At 41.1% G+C, this 20,355-nt stretch overlaps 1 protein-coding gene and 1 long non-coding RNA gene across 2 annotated transcripts in view; one reads left to right on the plus strand and one right to left on the minus strand.

The window, feature by feature from the left end:
- tnrc6c (trinucleotide repeat containing adaptor 6C) overlaps positions 1-20,355 on the minus strand; it is a 623,926-nt gene that overhangs the window by 411,487 nt on the left and 192,084 nt on the right. The gene's annotated exons all lie outside the window — the stretch shown is intronic.
- Positions 11,664-19,622, plus strand: LOC134296264 (uncharacterized). Its single transcript, XR_010002892.1, has 2 exons — positions 11,664-11,854; positions 15,178-19,622. It is a non-coding gene; the product is annotated as an uncharacterized LOC134296264 (long non-coding RNA).

Genomic DNA, 20,355 nt, shown 5'->3' on the forward strand with positions numbered 1-20,355 from the left:
TCCTGGTCTTTAGGGTGGCATATTATTTGCATCATTGAAATTTGACATTGCAAAAGAAACAAGACAAAACAACAGCTTCAATAATGATGACATACCTCAGAAATCCCACTTGGGTGTTACCTTTCCATGGTGGTGGGATTGTATGATCTTGTGAAAGGAGAAACTATGCTGCGGGTAGGGTTTTTTTTTATATCCCACCAAGACTGTCAATGATATATAATATGAAGAAACTTCATTGATCGCCAATGCTATCTGTGACGTGTTTTCAGCATATTTTATTTAATTTGTGTAACTTGAATCTTCTGAGAAAGCAAGTTTTAGATTGTCAGCAGTCAATTTTTCATGCAGTTTTTGTCACTATGTACTTATTGTATCTTATAGCCCTCCACCATTGCTGTTATATGACTTCAAGTCAACTCTAACTTAAGATGACATTATCATGCAGTTTTCTTGGCAGGTTTAATCAAAGGAGGTTTCTTATTGTTTTTTCACAAGTTTGAGAAAGTTTTGGTTTTCTCAACATCACCTGGTAGGTTTCCATATCTGACTGGAGATTCAAATTCTGATCACTCTTGGTGAAACATTAAAACCACTATACCATGCTGGCTTTCATAGCTCTTCTAGGTTAAATTTATAAATCACTGAAATTACCCTCTGGATGGTCTGGATTTGTCTCTATGGAGCCCATCAAAGTCCCTAGGTGACAAATGGTTCTTTGATCTAAGCCTAATTTATGGAACACAGAATGCATTTGTATTATATGGAACCATTTTTAGCATTTCTTCTGAAGTTCTGAATGAGAGAGGCTACCAATGTGATTTTGTCAATTACACTGCTGTACTATACCTGATGCAATGATGACAAAGGAGCCTGGCAACATAATTATGTGTATCACCACAATCAATCAAGTCAATTCACAGTGAAGGCCAGAAGATAATGAAAGCAAAAAACAATGGCTCTCAGATAACCAATGGCTACTGAACAGTTTTGAACTAGGAATGTTCACATATGGTGTGTGTGTGTGTGTATGTGTGTGTGTGTGTGATGGAGAGCAATGGTCAGTTTGGCTATATAGAATATACTAACTTTGGGACAAATATCAACATGAATATATTCATCAAATCTATGTGTTAGTTTCCTCCTGAGAAATCATTGTTCCTTGGGTTTGTTTGCTTATGATTGGCATGAGAATTCAAGTGCAACTTATGCTAAGACCTTTTGTCTTCCTTTACACTTGAAAGAATGTGATGACTTTGGTTTCTTCAATGGCCACCTTAATTATGGAGTGCTCGACAGGCACTTGAGGCATCATAATGACATATCCTTGGGCTTGTCTGCCTGCCCTCACTTCATGACACAATTTTCTCTTGCCTCTAGCCTCATTTACCCTTGCCATACCTCAGTCTGACTGGCTGTGATGACTCTTAGGTTATTGCTCATCTATAATGACATTGCATACACCATGATGTTGTAAATGTGGTGAAGCAAGGTGAAGCCACTGATGATGAAGAAGAAACGAAAGAAAGAAAACAGCGCAGAGAAGCCGCTGCCATCCAGGGAACAAAGACCGCTGAGCAATATCAATACTTCAGAAAAGAAATGTGACATTTTTGATGACAACTTTCAGTAGAGCAGAGCTTTTCAAACATTTCAAGTTGGTGACACACCCTCTTTATACATATATCAGTTCACAACATAGCAATTCAATTTTGCTAGCAAACCGGAAGTTAAACCAACTCCTTTTTGGAAATACGAACACATACATAAATAGTAACAATGACATGTATGGGGACACAACATATGTCATCAAAACCTTTCATTTATATACATATTTAAAAATATAGGATTGATTGCTTATTTCACAGAGTCAGATGTTTTTCATTACAATCGTATGACACACTTACACACTTACACACTAACAGCATGCAGTTTGGAAAGCTCTGCTCTAGAGAGTTGGGAGCTGTCACCCAAAAATGATTCTGAGAGTTGATGTTGAACAAGCTCACTTTTTCAAGCTGAGATCAATACATCATGAACACATTTGAGATAAACTCATTATAGAAATGTGGCAACTTTGGACACTCACAGAAAAAAAAATCCTGAACTGATCTTTTAAAAGAAAGGATTGTTAAGTTCTTGAATTGATTCTCTTTGGGAGCCACCTTAGGCCCCACGCTGGGCAAAAGGCCTCATATAATGAAACAAACAAACAAATGTGATAATTGTGCATTAAAAAGATACATGTACCAGGAAGACTGATTGTTTTCTGGCTCCCTGATGAATATATTTGCACTTTGAAACAGCCCTAAGAGAGACAACCTTCAATATAACCATTCACCACCCCGACAGTGAGGTAGTTAATCTATTGAGTACCAACCTTAATGATGTTTACATACTAGGCTTGCTCAAATAATTCGTTTTCCCCGTTAACCGTTATTAATTCGTTATTTTCGTTTGTTTTGAAGCAATTTTGAAGCATTGGTTGTCCACACGTCTGGATATCGCGGTTTCGAATCGCGAGAGGCCGTTTTTCGTTATGTCGTCGTTTTTTTCGTTAGGAAAAAAAAGCTTTTGCAAAAAAAAAAAAAAGCCACCCGAAAGGTGGCTACTCTCTGCGGGCCTCCAGGTGCCCCCCATGGACCCATACACTTTGCCACCTTCCCCGGCAGCCGGAAAGGCTGCGGAGGCTCCAGGCGGCCGCTGCACATCCAGGCCTCAATTTCCACCCTTCCCCAACAGCCGACATACATACACACGCACACACACACACACATCTCCATATCCATGTACACCCGCCCTCCTCCGCTACCTCCTCGCCCCTTCCCGGGAGGGCATCTCTTTCCTGGGACGGCGTCCTATGTGAGGCCAGTGCTTGGCGCCTGGCTAGGCCTCGCCTCCCTTCTCAGGCAGCAGGCCCAGCCAAACCCTTCCTCCACCTTTCCCTCCTGCAAAGGGCAGCCGCTCGGAAGCCCAAGGCAGCAGGATGGCGACAGAGGAAAACCACCCTCTGTGGCTGTGCTCCGACCTCAGCCAGCAAAACATTCTGGACTCCAACTCCCAGAAACGCTTGCAAGCTTCTTCAATGGCTATGAATTCTGGGAGTTGAAGACCCAAGCGGTTTCCAGCAATGCCAATGGATGGCGTTCGGGACTCCAACTCCCAGAAACCCTCGTGGATGGTTCAAAGACCAGGGATTCTGGGAGATGAAGTCCACGGTACCGGTTGAAAAGGCCATTGGCCAGGCGCCAAGGGAAAAAGGACGGCAAAAACAAAGTCACCCTCCTTTTCTATATGACTGGCCTTCATGGTCTCTCAATTAGCAATAATAATAATAATCTGTGGAAGGTCCAGGGTGGGAGAAAGAACTCTTGTCTGTGGGAGGCAAGTGTGAATGTTGCAATTGGTCACCTTGATTAGCATTGAATAGCCTTGCAGCTTCAAAGCCTGGCTGCTTCCTACCTGGGGGAATCCTTTGTTGGGAGGTATTAGCTGGCCCTGATTGTTTCCTGTCTGGAATTCCCATTTTCTGGGTGTTGTTCTTTTACTGTCCTGATTTTAGCTTTTCTGTAGCTAAAAATGCATATAAAATTGATTCTATAGGGAGGATAAATGATTGGATTTCAACTCCTACAGCTTAGCTTTCTCTGCCAATAATGGTACCATATCAAACTAAACCTCCCAAGATTCTGTAGCAGTGAGCCATCTTGGATATTGTAAGGGATTTTTTATTATTATTATTATTATTATTATTATTATTATTATTATTATTATTATTATTATTAGACCTTGCTCCCAGGAAGGTGCCTTCGCTGTGGCTCCCAACTTATCTATCTACTTTTCCACATATTCTCCACATTGTGTGTATGTGTATGTAAATTATATATACATGAGCCCCGATGGCGAAGTGTGTTAAAGCACTGAGCTGCTGAACTTGCAGACCGAAAGGTCCCAGGTTCAAATCCCGGGAGCAGAGTGAGTGCCCGCTGTTAGCTCCAGCTTCTGCCAACCTAGCAGCTTGAAAACATGCCAATGTGAGTAGATCAATAGGTACCGCTCTGGCGGGAAGGTAATGGCACTCCATGTAGTCATGCCGGCCACATGACCTTGGAGGTGTCTATGGACAACACTGGCTCTTGGGCTTAGAAATGGAGATGAGCACCAACCCCCAGAGTCAGACATGACTGAACTTAACGTCAAGGGATACCTTTACCTTTACCTATACACACACACACACACACACACACACACACACATTATGCAGGGACTATATATATATTATATATATACACAGTATATATCACACACACACCAATTTAACAAAGTTTCAGCCACAAAAACAAAGTTTCTGAAGTAGAACAATGACTTTCACAATAAAGACAACCCAATTTAACAGGAAATAAGACTTTCAAACCAGGAACAGATTTCTGCAATTATTAAAAAATGGTTTATTATAAAAGCTATGAAAATTCGCCAAAAATCAGAGGATAAGGGAAACGTTCCAAATTTTGGTGAGCTATCAGTGTTAAATATGTTCTACCACTGTACCAAGTTGGAAGAAGATCACTCAAAAAATGAGGGTGGGAGAGTCCTGTAAAGTCCTCTCCCTCTGTGCTGTTTTTGGGAATTGCGCATGCGCGTCCGCCATTAACGAATTAATCTAGAAAATAACGAATTTTCGTTAATTTCGAATTTTTTGGGGGGCCAAATTCGGAAATACCATCAGAAACGAAAAGCTGCCCCCCTCTAGTTTTGAAACGAGTTTAGAATCAAATTTTTCGTGGATCGATCAAGCCTATTACATACTGTACACTAACATTAACAGCTTTTGAAGCCAAGGATGGCAACAACACAAAGCAAACTGTGTGGCAGGAAACCCATACCATCTACTAGCAATTACTTGAAAGTTACCCCTTTTCCCTATTTGCTCAAAATTTCTGCAACAATTAGCAGTTTGCACTTTAACAAAGCCAAGCAGCTCTGGGAGTTTGGGGCAGGGGCATTTTTCATTCCTGCTATCAATCTGAGTATGTTTTAATTTAGTGAAGAGGGAAAGCACACCTATATTTTTTAGCTTCAGGGATGCTATAGGCAACCACAAATGTCCCTTGAGGTGACTCATATTTGCTCGTTTAAGAAGCAGTCTATTCGACTGCAATAATTAGATTTAGCATCCCCTTCATTTAAAGAGAGAATAATAGCTTATTTGAACAGCTGAATATTTAGGAATGTGGCTTTTCACTTGGTAGACCTGTCTCTGACTCAATATTTAATTGGAATGAAACCCAAAAAAAGAAAAAGGAGTACAACATTACTCCAGGAATGCATTAGCCCACTCATTGATTAGCTGCTTTACATTTAATGGGAATGCTACAAAATAAGATGTACTCTGTTTGGAACTAAACTATGATGTGAATCCTGACTCTAGTCCCATTGAACCACTGGGGTTTTTCTGTGTTGAAACACCGGATACTCTTCCATAGGCTTCCACTATGTGGGATCAGTCAATTTGATTTTGGCTCACACTCACTCATTTTCAGAACCCAAAGCACAAATCAACTCTTATTTGGGATCTACCCTATGCAATTCCTTCTATAGTTAAGTCCATTAGTCTTTAAGATACCATGGATTCTTTCCCCACTGATCCATAATGTGTGTCTACCATACCATTTCCCAGAAATTTGTTTAGAAATAATGCACTTAAAATTATTTTAAAGTAAGTTTGTAATTCTCAGATTACTCAGAAGTTAGGTTTGTAAGGGCACAGGGCTGAGTGGCTGCTGTTGTGAGTACATGCAATTTGGAGCTAGGTTCCTAATTTAGTGTATTTGGAAAAGGATGAAATAGTCTTTAGGGGATATACCCAGGGCCGGCCCTAGGTAATTTTCAAGGGTAAGCAAACAGTATTTTGGTGCCTCCCTCCCAACCAATCACTGAAAAATACACTTTATATATACCACACACACACACACTTCATATCTCTATATATATATACAATTTCTTTATATATACCATATCTTGGGACCCAATAAATGATCCTAATAATAATAATATACAATATACATATACATACACACACACACACACACACACACACACACAAACGCCATATCTTTCTATATATCATATCTTGGGACCCAAGATATGATCGTAATAATTAAATAATTTTGTGTATAGAATCAAAATGTGCTTTTCTATTGCACTCAATGTGTATATATTTAAAAGCCACACAAAACGATGCCAAGGAGGAAAAGGAAGGGGGTGCTTCCTATTCCTCTGCATCCGCCAATTTCTGCCCCTGTTGAAATTGTCCACATGTTTGTGGATTTCAGTGGCTTCTCTGTGTGATTCCCTCTGTGATTTCCCCAGGCAGGAAGAAGCCAAACTTTGAAGCTCTTAGGTCATTCAATGCTAATCAAGCTGGCCAATTGCACCATTCACACTTGCCTCAGATAAGTTTTCTCCCATGCTGGACCTTCCTAGTTTCCAACTGGGAACTGATGCCCAAACCCTCTGGAGCGCCAAAGCCCTTGGGCTATCTAGTCCAACACCCTTCTGCCTTCATGCAGCAAAAGCACAACCAAAGCCCCCCTGACAGATGGCCATCCAGTCTCAATATTAATGATAGTAATTAGAGAGTTGCAAGAGACCCCTTGGGCTATATAGTCCAACCCCCTTCTGCCTTCATGCAGCAGAAGCACAACCAAAGCCCCCTTGACAGATGGCCACCCAGTCTCAATATTAATGATAGTAATTAGAGAGTTGCAAGAGACCCCTTGGGCTATCTAGTCCAACCCCCTTCTGCCTTCATGCAGCAGAAGCACAATCAAAGCCCCCCTGACAGATGGCCACCCAGCCTCAATATTGATGATGATGATGATAATAATAATAATGAATTGGAAGAGACCCGTTGGGCTATTTAGTCCAACCCCCTTCTGCCTTAATGCAGTAAAAGCACAATCAAAACAGCCCTGACAGATAGCCATCCAGCCTCAATATTAATGATATATATTTTGGGCACTGAAAAACACTTCTGAAGCACTGCTGTTTTGATGCACTGGCTGATCAAGGCAAGGGAGGGGAGGGGGACACTCTGCATGTGCCTCAGGGTGCCCTGTCTGTCTCTCACCATCTTGGAGAGATGCTTGGAGAGTTGGTGAAGAAAGAAGCAGTCTCCCTCCCATCCTCTCTCCCACCCGCCTGCTGCTTCCTCGGGGGCATCTTGCAGGAAGAAGATGAGGTGGCGGAGGAGGAGGAGGAGAGGAAGGCCGGGGGGCCAGGTGAGAGGAAGAAGGCTGCTGCTGCTGCTGCTTTTCCCATAGTGCATTGAATAGCCTTGCAGAGGGCTCAGCCGGGAAGGGAAGGGGGCGGAACCACCTGAATGACAGACAACCAGGGGCAAGCAGCTCCTCTCCCTTCCCTTCCAGGCGCCTCAATGGCGCCCCTAGCGTATTCAGCGCCACCCACAAATGTTTTCCCCGCGTATAGCTTCAGCCGCCCCTGGATTTATCAAGATCAAATTCATAATCCACTTGCTGCAAGTGTGAAGAGCTGGATCCAGGAACTGTCTATTATGAATGAAAGATACCTTCACCTGATAGCATATCACTTTCACCCATTGGGGTGGTTAAAATGTTAAGTTGTTGTGCTGCTTGTTGCACTCCTCTTTGTTTTCCTATTACATTTTCTTACATTTTGGGGTGGTTGAAAGGATTTATAATGCAATGGTAGAAAAACCTCTGAACTTTTTCTCAAAATATTTCTTCAAAATACTCTGAAACATACATTTTTTTAAAAAAGTAATTAAAATCCACTTCTTGTTACCCCAGTAAAGGAACATTGCTCTTAGGCTGGATCTACACTGCCATATAATCCAGTATCTGATCCCAGTTTATCTGCTTTGAATGAGATTATATGAGTCTCTACACTGCCATATAATCCAGTTCAAAGCAGATAATCAGGGATCCGAAACTGGATTACATGGCAGTGTAGAAGGGGCCTTAGTATTTTCAAGACAGAGCTATTTCAATCTATTGCTGCATAAAGAGATATAAAGGAGTCCATTGTTGATTTTGGAATTAAATAAGAAAAAAAGATATTTCCACAATAGGTTTTGTTGGGCTCCAGCCTGTTTCATCTGACACATGAAGATTTGCAAAGGTTTCATGCGATACATCTGATGAGTGGACTGGAATTCACAACAGCCTGTTCTAAAAATGTCTTCTCAAGTTTTAAAGATGCTACATGACCTCTTTATTGTTCTTATTTATTGCATTCCTCTTGGTTTGTATTGCTTTTGATTATACTCTCTGAAAGAACAGAGAAAATTAATTAACCCAATTATTCAAATTATGTGTTGTCGAAGACTTTCATGGCCGGAATCACTGGGTTGCTTTGAGTTTTCTGGGCTGTATGACCATGTTCCAGAAGCAACATTAAAATTAAATTAACATATCACCTAAAGTACAATATACCAAACACAAAGCTGCATTGTAAAGTACAGTACACTGAATGTGCAAAGCCTCACCTTGGAGATAATGCCTCCCAAGTTCCATTGAAATAGGACTTACTCCCAGAAAGTGCAACAAGGAAAAAGCGGTGCTGCATCTCTGGGCGAATAGAAGCTTTTGAAAAACCAAAGGAGAAATTGAGAAAGGATAAAAATCAGGTACTAAAATTGGTTAAAAGATCTAAAAATTTAGAACTTTTCCACTGGCTGCACATTATTTCTGCACTACAATTACCTTACCAGCTAACAATGGATATTTGGGCATAGTATTTCAGCACTGCAATTTGAAAATGGCATGTGGTGACACAGCTACAGAAGGTACTTCTCAAATCCTAACCTCTTTTTTTCCAGTGGTGGTCTTTAGTCTGCAAGCTACACTTTCTTCCATTTATAGCTAATGGCAGGCCAAAATTAAACAGTCATGGTACTTATAAATCCAACTCGGAAAATGCCATCATGTATTTTTAATCTAGCTACCTCATCACTGAATAATAAAATGAAAGGATTGCCGAGTTTGACTGGCATTTGTAAGTAGCATATGAAAGGGGCTAATAGAGGGAGAAAATTAGTTGCATTTATCATCTTAACTACATTCATATTACACTCACGATTGAATTGTTTAAAAATTAATCCTTAAGAACAGCTTTTTTAAGTTTAAGCATTCTAAACAATTGTAATTTATTCTCTGAATGAATGCTATTTGTAAAAGATTAAAAAAGGAAAAAACTTCCATGTGTTGCATGAAATAAATGACTTGTTCTTCAAGTATTTGAAATAAATAGCATTTAATACATTGTGTCGCACGTACATCACAAGAATGAAAAATTCTGGAAGCTAATGATAAAAGTCCCAAAGATATATTCTCTTCCCTGAGGCAACTTTGTGGGTGTGGTGTGCCATGCCATTTTGGGAATGCCTAAAACCAGTACAGTCAGCCCGCTACATTTGCTAGGGTTATGGACACAGGACACCTGTCAAAGTGCAATAACCTTCAATAAAAACACACAATTTTTACCCGAGAGAACATCTCTATAGGAATCTCTAGACCAGTGATTTCAAACTTGTGGCCCTCCGGAATTCCCTGCCATCGGACAAGCTGGAGAGGGCTTCTGGGAGTCTGAGTTCCAAACTTGTCACCTAGACCCTCCAGTGTGACTGCATGGTCAATCCCTGACAGAACTTCTGGGAAAGACCATATTAATTAAATTCATTAAGTTAAATCCACAAAGATCAACATTTTCCTATTTACATTAACAGAAAAAGTCAGCTTGATCCAGCACTTTTAACACTTCCCAGTCAACATACAAAACTATGTTACACCAAGTTAATCCATTGGCCATTTAGCTCAGTTCTATTCACTTAATTTCATAGTTTCAGAAAGAACATAGAAATGTCAGAACTGAACAAGGGATCAATCCTAGAAGCCTGGGAACTATAGTACTTTTTCCAGCAATGACTGTTCACTATGAAAACAACATCACAGGTAAGTTTGGAGTTTTAGCAATTATGGCACATGGAAGAGGCAGGCAGAATGAAGAGAAGGGGACTATGGGTCCTTCCAGACAGGCCCTATAGCCCAGGATCTGATCTCAGATTTTCTGTTTATCCCAAATTATCTGGCAGTGCGGACTCATATAATCCAATTTAAAGCAGAAAACCCGGGATCAGATCCTGGGATATAGGACCTGTCTGGAAGGGACCTAACAAGGCTGGATGAAGAAACTTGAAGAGGCCCATGAGCCACCCTCCTGGAATAAGTGCCCTATCCTATTTGTAATATATATCTTCCATTTCAATATTCCATGCTTTCACACATTTGTGCATTTTAATTGCTTTTCATGTATTTCAGCCCACTATTCATCTATATCCCATGGTAAACAATATTCCAGAGTCAATACAACCATCAAAGAATTTGTAAGGCCGTTTCCAGCCTATGGAGAGCCTATTGGTACTTATGGGACTGGTTGTGTGACTCTCTTATTTATTTATTTTTTCTGCCACCGCAGCTCTCATTCACAGATGGTAACAAAAGAGTAATCTCCCATTGATACTATTTTTAAAATTGTATTCTCATAATGAACTTGTGGAACAGTTTCTTTATCTGTATTGTCAAAGGCTTTCATGACTGGAATCACAGGGTTGTTGGAATTCAGGAAAGCTCAGATTGTGTCAACTATTAAAAGAAGTGGCTATGAAAGGACATTCTATATCCCCATTGAAAGCCATAAGCAGCATTTCAAGTATAGGCAATCCCTGACTTACAAATAACTCAATGGGGCAAGACAACAGAAAGTGAGAGAAATCTACCCCCCAAAAGGGAAATTAACTCCTGAAAGAGTTATCATGGGGAAAAAGGTGTCTCTACTGAAGCTTTTCATCCATCCTTGTTTCACAACCATCTAAAGTTTTCCATATCCAATAATCACAAGGACAGAAAATGATGTGAAATCTTCTGAATAGGGACACAGGGTGCAAGATAAATTCTACACGGGTGTTAACCCTTCCCTATGCTGTCCAAAGCTTATATATGTGTGTGTACATGTGTGTGTCTGGAAGTAAAAAGTACACTTTTAAAATGTGCCCATTCCAATTTACATACAAATTCAACTTAAGAACAAAATCTACAGAGCCTACCTTGTTCATAACTTGTGGACTACCTGTAACTCAAGCCTTTGTACTTTCCATCCCCCATAAAACTGGGTGCAGCTGTCAGACAATAGATGCACAGACACAGATCTTTCTCAGTATTGGTCAAGAGGGAAAGCCCTTCCTTTTATTGATCCTCATATTACGTCTCCTGGACCACGCTGTACAGTGGTACAGCTTGTTGGGTTGATAGTGATACAATACCAGATACATCAGGTATTGGATTGAGTGACAGTGAGTTCAGGAACTCACAGAGAAGCCTGATGTCAAAATGCAAAGGAGGTGGCAAAAATGTCATCTGGACAAATTGTGGCACTTCCCTAAAATAACTGCTACAGGTAGCTCTGCTTTGATGGGAAGCCTAGTTTCTGCTATTGGCAGGCTGTGATTTCCCTCTCCCCGCTGATGGTGATACTCTCCATTCATGCAGCTGAAGAGCCAGTCTGTTTCCCTAATTAAGCTGCTTGAAAAACAGTAAAAGCGCACAATTAGCCCTGAGTCATACCGGCATGCATTTCCTCCCCACTCCCTGCCGCCCCAGACTGCTGCCAAGTCCTCATGTGACACATATAGAGACGTCAGTTGCTCACTCAGTTAAGCTGAGCTCCACATGTTGGCTTGATGGGAGGAGCTGCTGACCCCCTTGGTAATTACTCAGTCTAACAGCTTAACCAACATGCAAATTCCTCTGTTGAATGACAGGTAAGCAGTGTGAGGCCCCTGACTTTTCTTGGCAGAAGGGAGTGGAAAAATAAGAGAGGGTGGGCACTGACATAGACGTAAAAGCGTGTGTCAATTGCAGATCTAATGCGGCTTCGAAGTATGACATGATTCATTAGCTTTATTTCATGCTCAGGGGTAACGAAGTTGTGCTAGCTGTGTTAATTAAGTGGGGAGGGAGCGGGGAGGAACTTGGCAAGCCTAAGTCAGCTGGCATGGCACACCAATCCCAGAGGGGCAGGGCCGCTCCAAATCACAGGCCTGTCACTATTTTATACCTAGGCTCTCCAATCTAAGTGGCAAACAGAAGCAAGACCATTTCACTGCTTTACTCTACAAAAACTGCTTAGCTCTTTGTGCCAATTTTTGAAAATTGCGGAAAACAAAAAGAAAGTGATATTTTGAGAGGTGGCAGAAAATCAGCATGACATTGTTAGGGATTTGTAAAACAGAGCCAGCGTGGACTCACATGAACTGACATTTTTTCTTTCCAGCATCTGAATGTGAATTGGTACAACTAAGCTCCACCAGTAGGACTGCTGTCCATTATGTTGTTTCTATAGTATAGCGGGAGCCCCCAGAGGCGCAGTAGGTTAAACTGCTGAGCTGCTGAACTTGCTGACTGAAAGGTTGGCGGTTCGAATATGGGGTGAGCTCCCACTGTTAGCCCCAGCTTCTGCCAACCTAGCAGTTTGAAAACATGCAAATGTGAGTAGATCAATAGGTACTGCTCCAGCAGGAAGATAATGGTACTTCATGCAGTCATAGTGTCCATATGAACTATGGACAACGCCAGCTCTTTGGCTTAGAAATGGAGATGAGCACCAACCCCCAGAGTTGGACACAACGAGACTTAATGTCAGGGGAAAACCTTTACCTTTACCTTTATAGTTTTAGCCAGTTTTAGGTCAGTTGCCATAATATGAATGCACATGCATGCATATGCATGCACACTTTGAATTTTCGAGTTCTAACTTCTGAACTATGTGTTTTTGAGGCAGGAATAGTTTCACTTTCTCCTGTGTGAGTATTTTATTCAATTTCAGGTTATTTTTGTCCTAATTATGAGTATGAAAAAATGGGCAAATTGAAGTGAGCTTTCCCCCCCAAGGGGCAACTGAAAAAAAATCCCCTATTGGCAAAGCTAGAGTAATACAACTGTTCAAAACAGGGGAGCCCTAATATAGTACTGTCTGCCCTTGTTGCAGAGTTTCTCAGAAAGACAAAATGAACAACCTTCTTTTGGGTAACAATACTCAGTAGCCTTTATTTCGGTCAAAATTGAGAGTTTAAAATAATACAAGAGCAATTAATATCAGCTTCAAAACTTGCCCTTGAGCTTGGCTGATGCTGCTCCTCCCGTTGCTCCACCGGAAGTTGCAATAACAATACTGCGGTGTGCTGTATCATTATCATATATCCTCATTTCATTACACACACACGCTGTTTACAGTTTACAGGGATGGGCATAACTCAAATTCTCGTAGGCCCCACTTTGGCATTAGTGGTATGGCTATACTGATCTTAGACTTGATTGGCAGGATAGTTTTTGCTTACATGTGTACAATCTTAACACATGCACACACTTTTTAGCGCAAATTAAGATCCAGCATAGAAAGTCTGTGAACATGTCTTTTGTTTTTGAATCTTCCATCACAGCTCAATTGGATTTCCTATTTTCTATAGGGCAGCAATTATTTGTAAATCAGTGAAGTCACAGCCTCCCCCCACTCCCAATTAAAAATGAACTAGGAAATCTCTAAATAAAGGGGATGCATTCTCTTTTGTTTTTATCTAATTGGACAGCTTTGCTTTTCTAAATGCCATTAATTGCTATGATTTCATTCTCTGACTAAAAACACTTAAAGTAAGAGCAAGCCCTTTGCTCAGAAAACAAAGAGGTAGAACAGAATCTGCACGATTTGTCTCACAGCTCAGGTTCTACAATGAGTTTTCTTTTTAGAAAGAAATGAATGCTGGAATTCTTGGCAGGGGTGAATGTCTGAATGTATCCCTCAAGTTTGTTTTTGCCCTCAAGACTTTTCTGAAATATAATCCTATTACTGAAAAAATGCTCTCTACACAACCGGTGGCACAGTGGGTTAAACCGCTGAGCTGCCTAACTTGCTGACTGAAAGGTTGGTGGTTCAAGTCCAGGGAGCAGGGTGTGCTCCCGCTGTTAGTCCCATCTTCTGCCAACCTTGCAGTTCAAAAACACGCACATGTGGGTAGATCAATAGGTACTGCTCTGGCGGGAAGGTAACAGTGCTCCATGCAGTCATGTTGGCCACATGACCTTGGAGGCATCTACGGACAATGCAGCCTCTTCGGCTTAGAAATGGAGATGAGCACCAACCCCCACAGTTGGACACGATTAGACTTAATGTCATGGGAAAACCTTTACCTTTACACAACTTAAGAGGCATGAAAGGCAAATCATTTCCTACTCTTAATCTGCTTTAAGACCAGAAAAGGCTTTATTTGAATCAGTAACTAAACCAGAATTTCTAGTTTACTTCTTGGTTCAATAAAAACCTCTCCTGGTTCCAGAAAAGAGAGGAGGACAAGGAGGGGATGCACCTGCACATTCATAAATGGTTGGAGGAGGGTTTTAAGGGGATGAAATTGAAACAGGTTTTACAAATAAGAGAAATCGTAAGGATGGATCTGGCCACATTCGTGGTGGGACAAATGCAGGGGTGCAGCCCTCTAAATTCTTGCAGAGACCCAATGTGTCGTTCCCCACAACTCACCACAATGTTAATTGGCCAGACTGCTACCCCTCCTTTATTATAATTTACAACTACTATTGCCTACATTGCAGTCTGCTGAAGAAAGCCCACAAGAAAAATAAAAATAGAATTATAGGTAAAGTTTGATTGAGTTTCAGGCTGATTGAATCCAAAACTTCTTGTGTCTGCTGAAAGTTTTACCACACTTGCCCCTCCTTTTCTCTCCCCCCCCTTTTTTAACAGACAGCTGTTCGTAGTTTACATCCCAAATCCACACACACATATACACACAAACACATATACATACATACACATGCACTGGTATAAAAATTCATAGGTCTCTGCAGGAAAGCAAGTCAAATTATAGCCCTGAGCAAATGTAAGGAAAGAATAAAATGGGAATGCAAACACCTTTGAGGGCAACGATCCCTACAAGTTTTGTCAAGTATAATCACTCCCTCAGGATTGTAAGGTTTGCTAGCTATTGCCTTCAAACTTTGTTAAAATGAAGAAAGGTCTGGGTACTAATACAATCTCTAAACTGTCAGCTTTGCATTACATTTTCTCTTCCAGAATAGTAGTAAGTAGTGGTTCATCCTGAGAGTGCCTTGGACCACAAGAAGATCCAACCAGTCCATCCTCCAGGAAATAATGCCTGGCTGCTCACTAGAGGGAAGTATATTAGAGGCAAAGTTGAAGTATTTTGGCCACATCATGAGAAGACAGGAAAGCTTGGAGAAGATCATGATGCTGGAGAAAATGGAAAGAAAAAGGAAGAGAGGCCGACCAAGGGCAAGATGGATGGACGGTATCCTTCAAGTGACTGGCTCGACTTTGAAGGAATTGGGGGCGACAACAGCCAACAGGGAGCTCTGGCGTGGACTGGTCCATGAGGTCACGAAGAGTCAAAAACGACTGAATGAGTGAGGCGATGAGTGGTTCATTCAGATCTGTGGCATGAAAACTTGAAATCATCAGAATATTTGTCAACATCCAAAGCCTGCTTTTTGCTAGTTTTTGAACATAGACTCAAAGTAATCAACTGCGACAAGTAATTTTGAATCAGTTATAAAGAGTTTGTCTGAAGGCCAATTTATATAATCCTAGAATAAAGAGATAGTGCGAGTTAAGAGTTTAATTTGTTCTACGACCAAGTTCTTAACTCAGATTGCTCTTATCTCAAGGCAAATTTTGGCATGGAAATTCACTGAAATGCCATTAATCCATTTCGGCTCCCTAAACTCCCCCTCCTCATTTTTTGTTCAAATAAGAAAATGTACTTTATAAATAACAAATAATGTATAAATGTGTATTAACATGGAACAACAACAAAAAATCAACATTAAAATGGTCGAAGCACAACGTTGTGGCAAGGAAGCACATTTGAGGCAACAAAATATGTGTTGGCCAAACCTGCAAATTCACATGGAACAATAAAGAAAGATCAACTTTAAAATGGTAGAAGCATCAAGTTGTGGCAAGGAAGTACAAACTGAAGAGGCAGAAGTATTATTTTCTTCATACTGGACTCATTCCAGTCTCCCTCCCTCCCTCTCTTGCTCTCCCTCCCTCTCTCTCTTCATGAAGCCAAACATACCGGGAATAAAAACCACACAAACTCAATTAACCCAAAGTTCCTCGAAGTGGACAAGAGCAAAGTGGACAGCAATCTCCCAAAGTGGACAAGAGCACAAGGAAGAGAGGTTGCTTCCTTGAAGTCCTAAAGCCCTGTACTCTCGGGCTGGTGCTCCCTCCGGCATTAATAATAATAATCTTTATTTGTATACCACTCTCCCTAAAGAGACTCAGGGCAGTTTCCAATATAAGTAAATCACTCAACATCAATATAAAAAACATACATCACAACATAGTAAAACATAAACAGAATTACTATTAATACAATGTACTCATTTAAAATTAAAGATTAAAAACCCGATTCAAAATTATTCCATTGGGTGGATTCAGCTACCAATGGCCAGCATTCCAGAGTGGGCCTAGACACTGAAAAAGGCTGGGCCAGGGCTAATGCAGCAAAGTGAACATAAAGCTGGGGGTAAATAAAGTGTAACCGATAGGGCCTGGATTACTCGGTCTCCAGGCCTGGTGAGCAGCTATACTAGTGTAACAAGATATTGTAGGGCTGGGATGTGGGTAAAGTGCAAAGTGGGGCCCTGTCTGGAGGCATGGGTAGGATCTCGAATTAATCATTTTCAACGGTCTGCTGGAACCACCAGGCTTTCAGGTCCCTACAGAAGGAGGCTAGTGTCAGGGCTTGTCTTATCTTCTTGGGAAGGATGTTCCAAAGGCGGGGGGGGGGGGGGCACCATCGAGAAGGCCCTCTCCCTTGTCCCCACCAACCGCATTTGAGACGGTGGTGCGAGTGAGAGGAGGGCCTTGCCGGAAGATCTAAGAGTCTGCGCTGGTACATAGGGGGAGATGTGATTGTGGAGATAGGCAGGGACTGGGCCATTTAGGGCTTTATATGTCATACCCTGCACCTTGAATTGGGCCTGGCAACTTATCGGCAACCAGTGAAGCTGCTTTAATATGGGCATTTACGTACCCTACAATCAGCTTTAGTTAAGAATCTGGCTGCAGATCTTTGTACCAGTTGGAATTTCCAGACCATCTTCAAAGACAGCCCCATATAGAGCATGTTGCAGTAATCCAATCTAGATGTAACCGAGGTGTGGATCACCGTTGCCAAATCAGACTTCATGAGGTATGGTTGCAGCTTGCACACAAGCTTTAACTGTACAAAGGCCCTCCCGGCCACCACCGACAACTGAGCATCAAGTGTCAGCACCGAGTCCAGGAGGACCCCCAAGCTGCGGACCTGTGTCCTTAGGGGGAGTGTAACCCCGTTGAGCACAGGTTGCCACCCAATACCCCGATCAGCCCCACGACTGACCAAGAAGACCTCTGTCTTGTCTGAATTAAGTTTCAAGTTATTAGCCCTCATCCGTCATAGCTGTCAGACACTGGTTTAAGATCCGGGAGACTTCCTTGGAGTTCAGTGGAAAGGAGTAGTAGAGTTGGGTGTCATCTGCGCATTAGCTCTTAGCTCAAAATGTTGTTCATATGTCAAAGCAAAACCCAAGCAGAGCAATGGCTCTTAACACAAAATGCTCTTAAGTTGGATGCTGTTAAGTTGAAGTTCCACTATAACATCCTTGACCTTATGTCTGTATTGGATTAGGAGTCAGAAAAGTCAATGCCCTCCAAAAAGATGTTGTCTTTCATGCTTCATACTTGTGCAATCACAGAGACGGACTCATATAAATGAATGACATTCTAGAATAATAATTTTGTGCGTTGCTAAGGCAAGAAATCTCTATTTCACATCAGTTTGGTCACATAGCAAAGGCTATTGGCGTCCTTTTCTAGGACTTGGGAAAAGTTATTTTTTGGAACTGAAATTGGAAATTAAGGTAATGTTGTAATGCTCTGTATCTGTTAATGGTAACTGTACATGTTGAAATGGTAATTTTTTCCTGGACTTTTTGCTTTTTCACCATATCACCTGATTGCTAAACTCTTTTCCTTTGTGTAAATTATTTCTTTATCAGTTCAGACTGATATCTCCTATACCCACAGCTATTCTTGTTCACCTATACTCTCTTGATTAATTTTAAATTCAGCCGTTTGTTTTTAAAAATCTATATTTTATATACTCACAGTTTTCTTCGTTAACTCTAATTTGCATCCAGTTTGTATTTTAGCGTATATCTTTGTTGTCATCTGATACCACTGCTTTAGTGTTTCATGGAGCTTTCTTTTGATGCTGCTGAAATGATTCATTAATGAATTTGAATTTTACATATCCAGTCAACTGAAATTTGCTATCCCATACAGAATATGAATGGCTGTACTAGTTACCTGGCATGCTTAAAATACCACAGCAGTCTTCGCCGTAATACTGCATTTGGCTAGTGCAAACTCTATGCAATTCTCTATGATGCTGAGTTTGTGTGGAGCTATATAGCCTTCATGTACATGGACATACTTGTTACCATATTTGATTTGCCCTTCCATAATACAGTGCATTTTGAAGTTGGTTTTTTCTGGAAAGTAAAATGAATGTACTCAATGCTATTAGATGATATCATTATCAATATACCTTATATAAGTATGTGTCTATGTATCTATATATGCTTGTATGTATTTTCAAGTTTATTCCCCCTTCCAGAGAGTTCTGTGAGTTCCACCAACAATAGATCTGGACCAAAAATTGGAATATAGACACCTAATGACCAACAGAAAATACTGGAGAGCTTTAGGGGGAATTGACCCACAACACTGGGAGTTGCATCCAGAGAGCACTGTGACACCCACCAACAATGAATCTGGTTCAAACTTAGCATACATACTTATCACGACCAGCTTTAAGTACTGGGGGGGGGGGGGGGGGTTGGGAGCAATGGCAGAGGATGATGGGAGTTATAGTTCACCAATATGCGAAGAACACTTTGACTCCCAAAGACGATGGATCTTGACCAAACGTGGCACACATGTCTATCACAACTGTCATAAAATACTGGGGTGGGGGGGGGGGGGGTTGGGGGATTGTAGTTTACCCACATCCTTATTCATTTTCTAATGGAACCATTCATAAAATCCAAAACCAAACAATGGCTATTTCTAATGTTTATCCTTACAAAAGACCTAACCCAGGCATCACCAGGTACCTAAGCTGGTATTAATTAAAAATATAAAATGGGATTTTTGGTCTTTTACAACACTAACAGGACAATATGGGGTAGTTGTAGGATGTCTGTTCAAAGCATTTAAGTGTGGAGTTCCCTGGGTTGGCAACAGGTAGAGTATTCATTAGGAAACCAGTGATTTTTTTTTAAACGTAATGTATGGGAAAATTTTCTACTATCCCCCTGCTATTTGCTGAAGTTTGATTTTATGACACCCTCTGGATACCAAACTATTTGGATGCTCAGGTCTCATTATATACAATGGCATAATAAAATAGTGTACCTTATATAAAAAGGCAAAATCAAAGTTTGCTTTTGGGATTAATTTTTTTTTCAAACTGTGGAAGATAGAATCTGTGTGTGCTGAATTTATGGAGATGGAGGACAAACTATCATTCTAATCTCCTGAAGTCAATTGGCTCAGTTGAAGACCTCTCCGTCCATCCTGTTCTTTTTTTTCCCCCTCACAATCCCAGCCAAAAATTGTCATTCAACTTCCCATTGCACTCACCTTCACCATCCCTTCAAGTTTCCTCCTTCAAACACTATCTCCAAATATGGGTCATTACAACAATATATTGACTGCTCTAAAATGTTTATAACCAATGCAAAACCTGTCACACAAATTCAAAAATTTAGATACTAGCCAGAATACTGTTGACAACGCATGTATCTCTAAGAGGTCTTACATCTGAAGGAAATGGACCTGGGCAGTTCTGAAACTTCAGTATCCAGTAAAAGGTTATTGTTACATTGCTATGGGGTGTGGGAGGTGAATGGCCTGATCTTTTAATGTTATTTTAATATTTTGAGAACTGCACTTGATACTTAATCATACTATCCTTTTAACATCACCCTTGTGACATCATGGGGCCCACCATCATGACACCACAAAAGGCTGTCTTCCTGAGATCTCAGTTATCAGCCCTTGGGTCTTAGCATCCATGCAGGTTCTGACCAAGCAATCCTAATAGGAAGGCATTGAAGGGAAATGTTGTGTGAACCACACATCCCACTGTGCACCCACTTAGCTAGCCTGCTGATC

Source organism: Anolis carolinensis, chromosome 2 (assembly GCF_035594765.1).
Source record: "Anolis carolinensis isolate JA03-04 chromosome 2, rAnoCar3.1.pri, whole genome shotgun sequence".
NCBI lineage: Eukaryota > Metazoa > Chordata > Lepidosauria > Squamata > Dactyloidae > Anolis > Anolis carolinensis.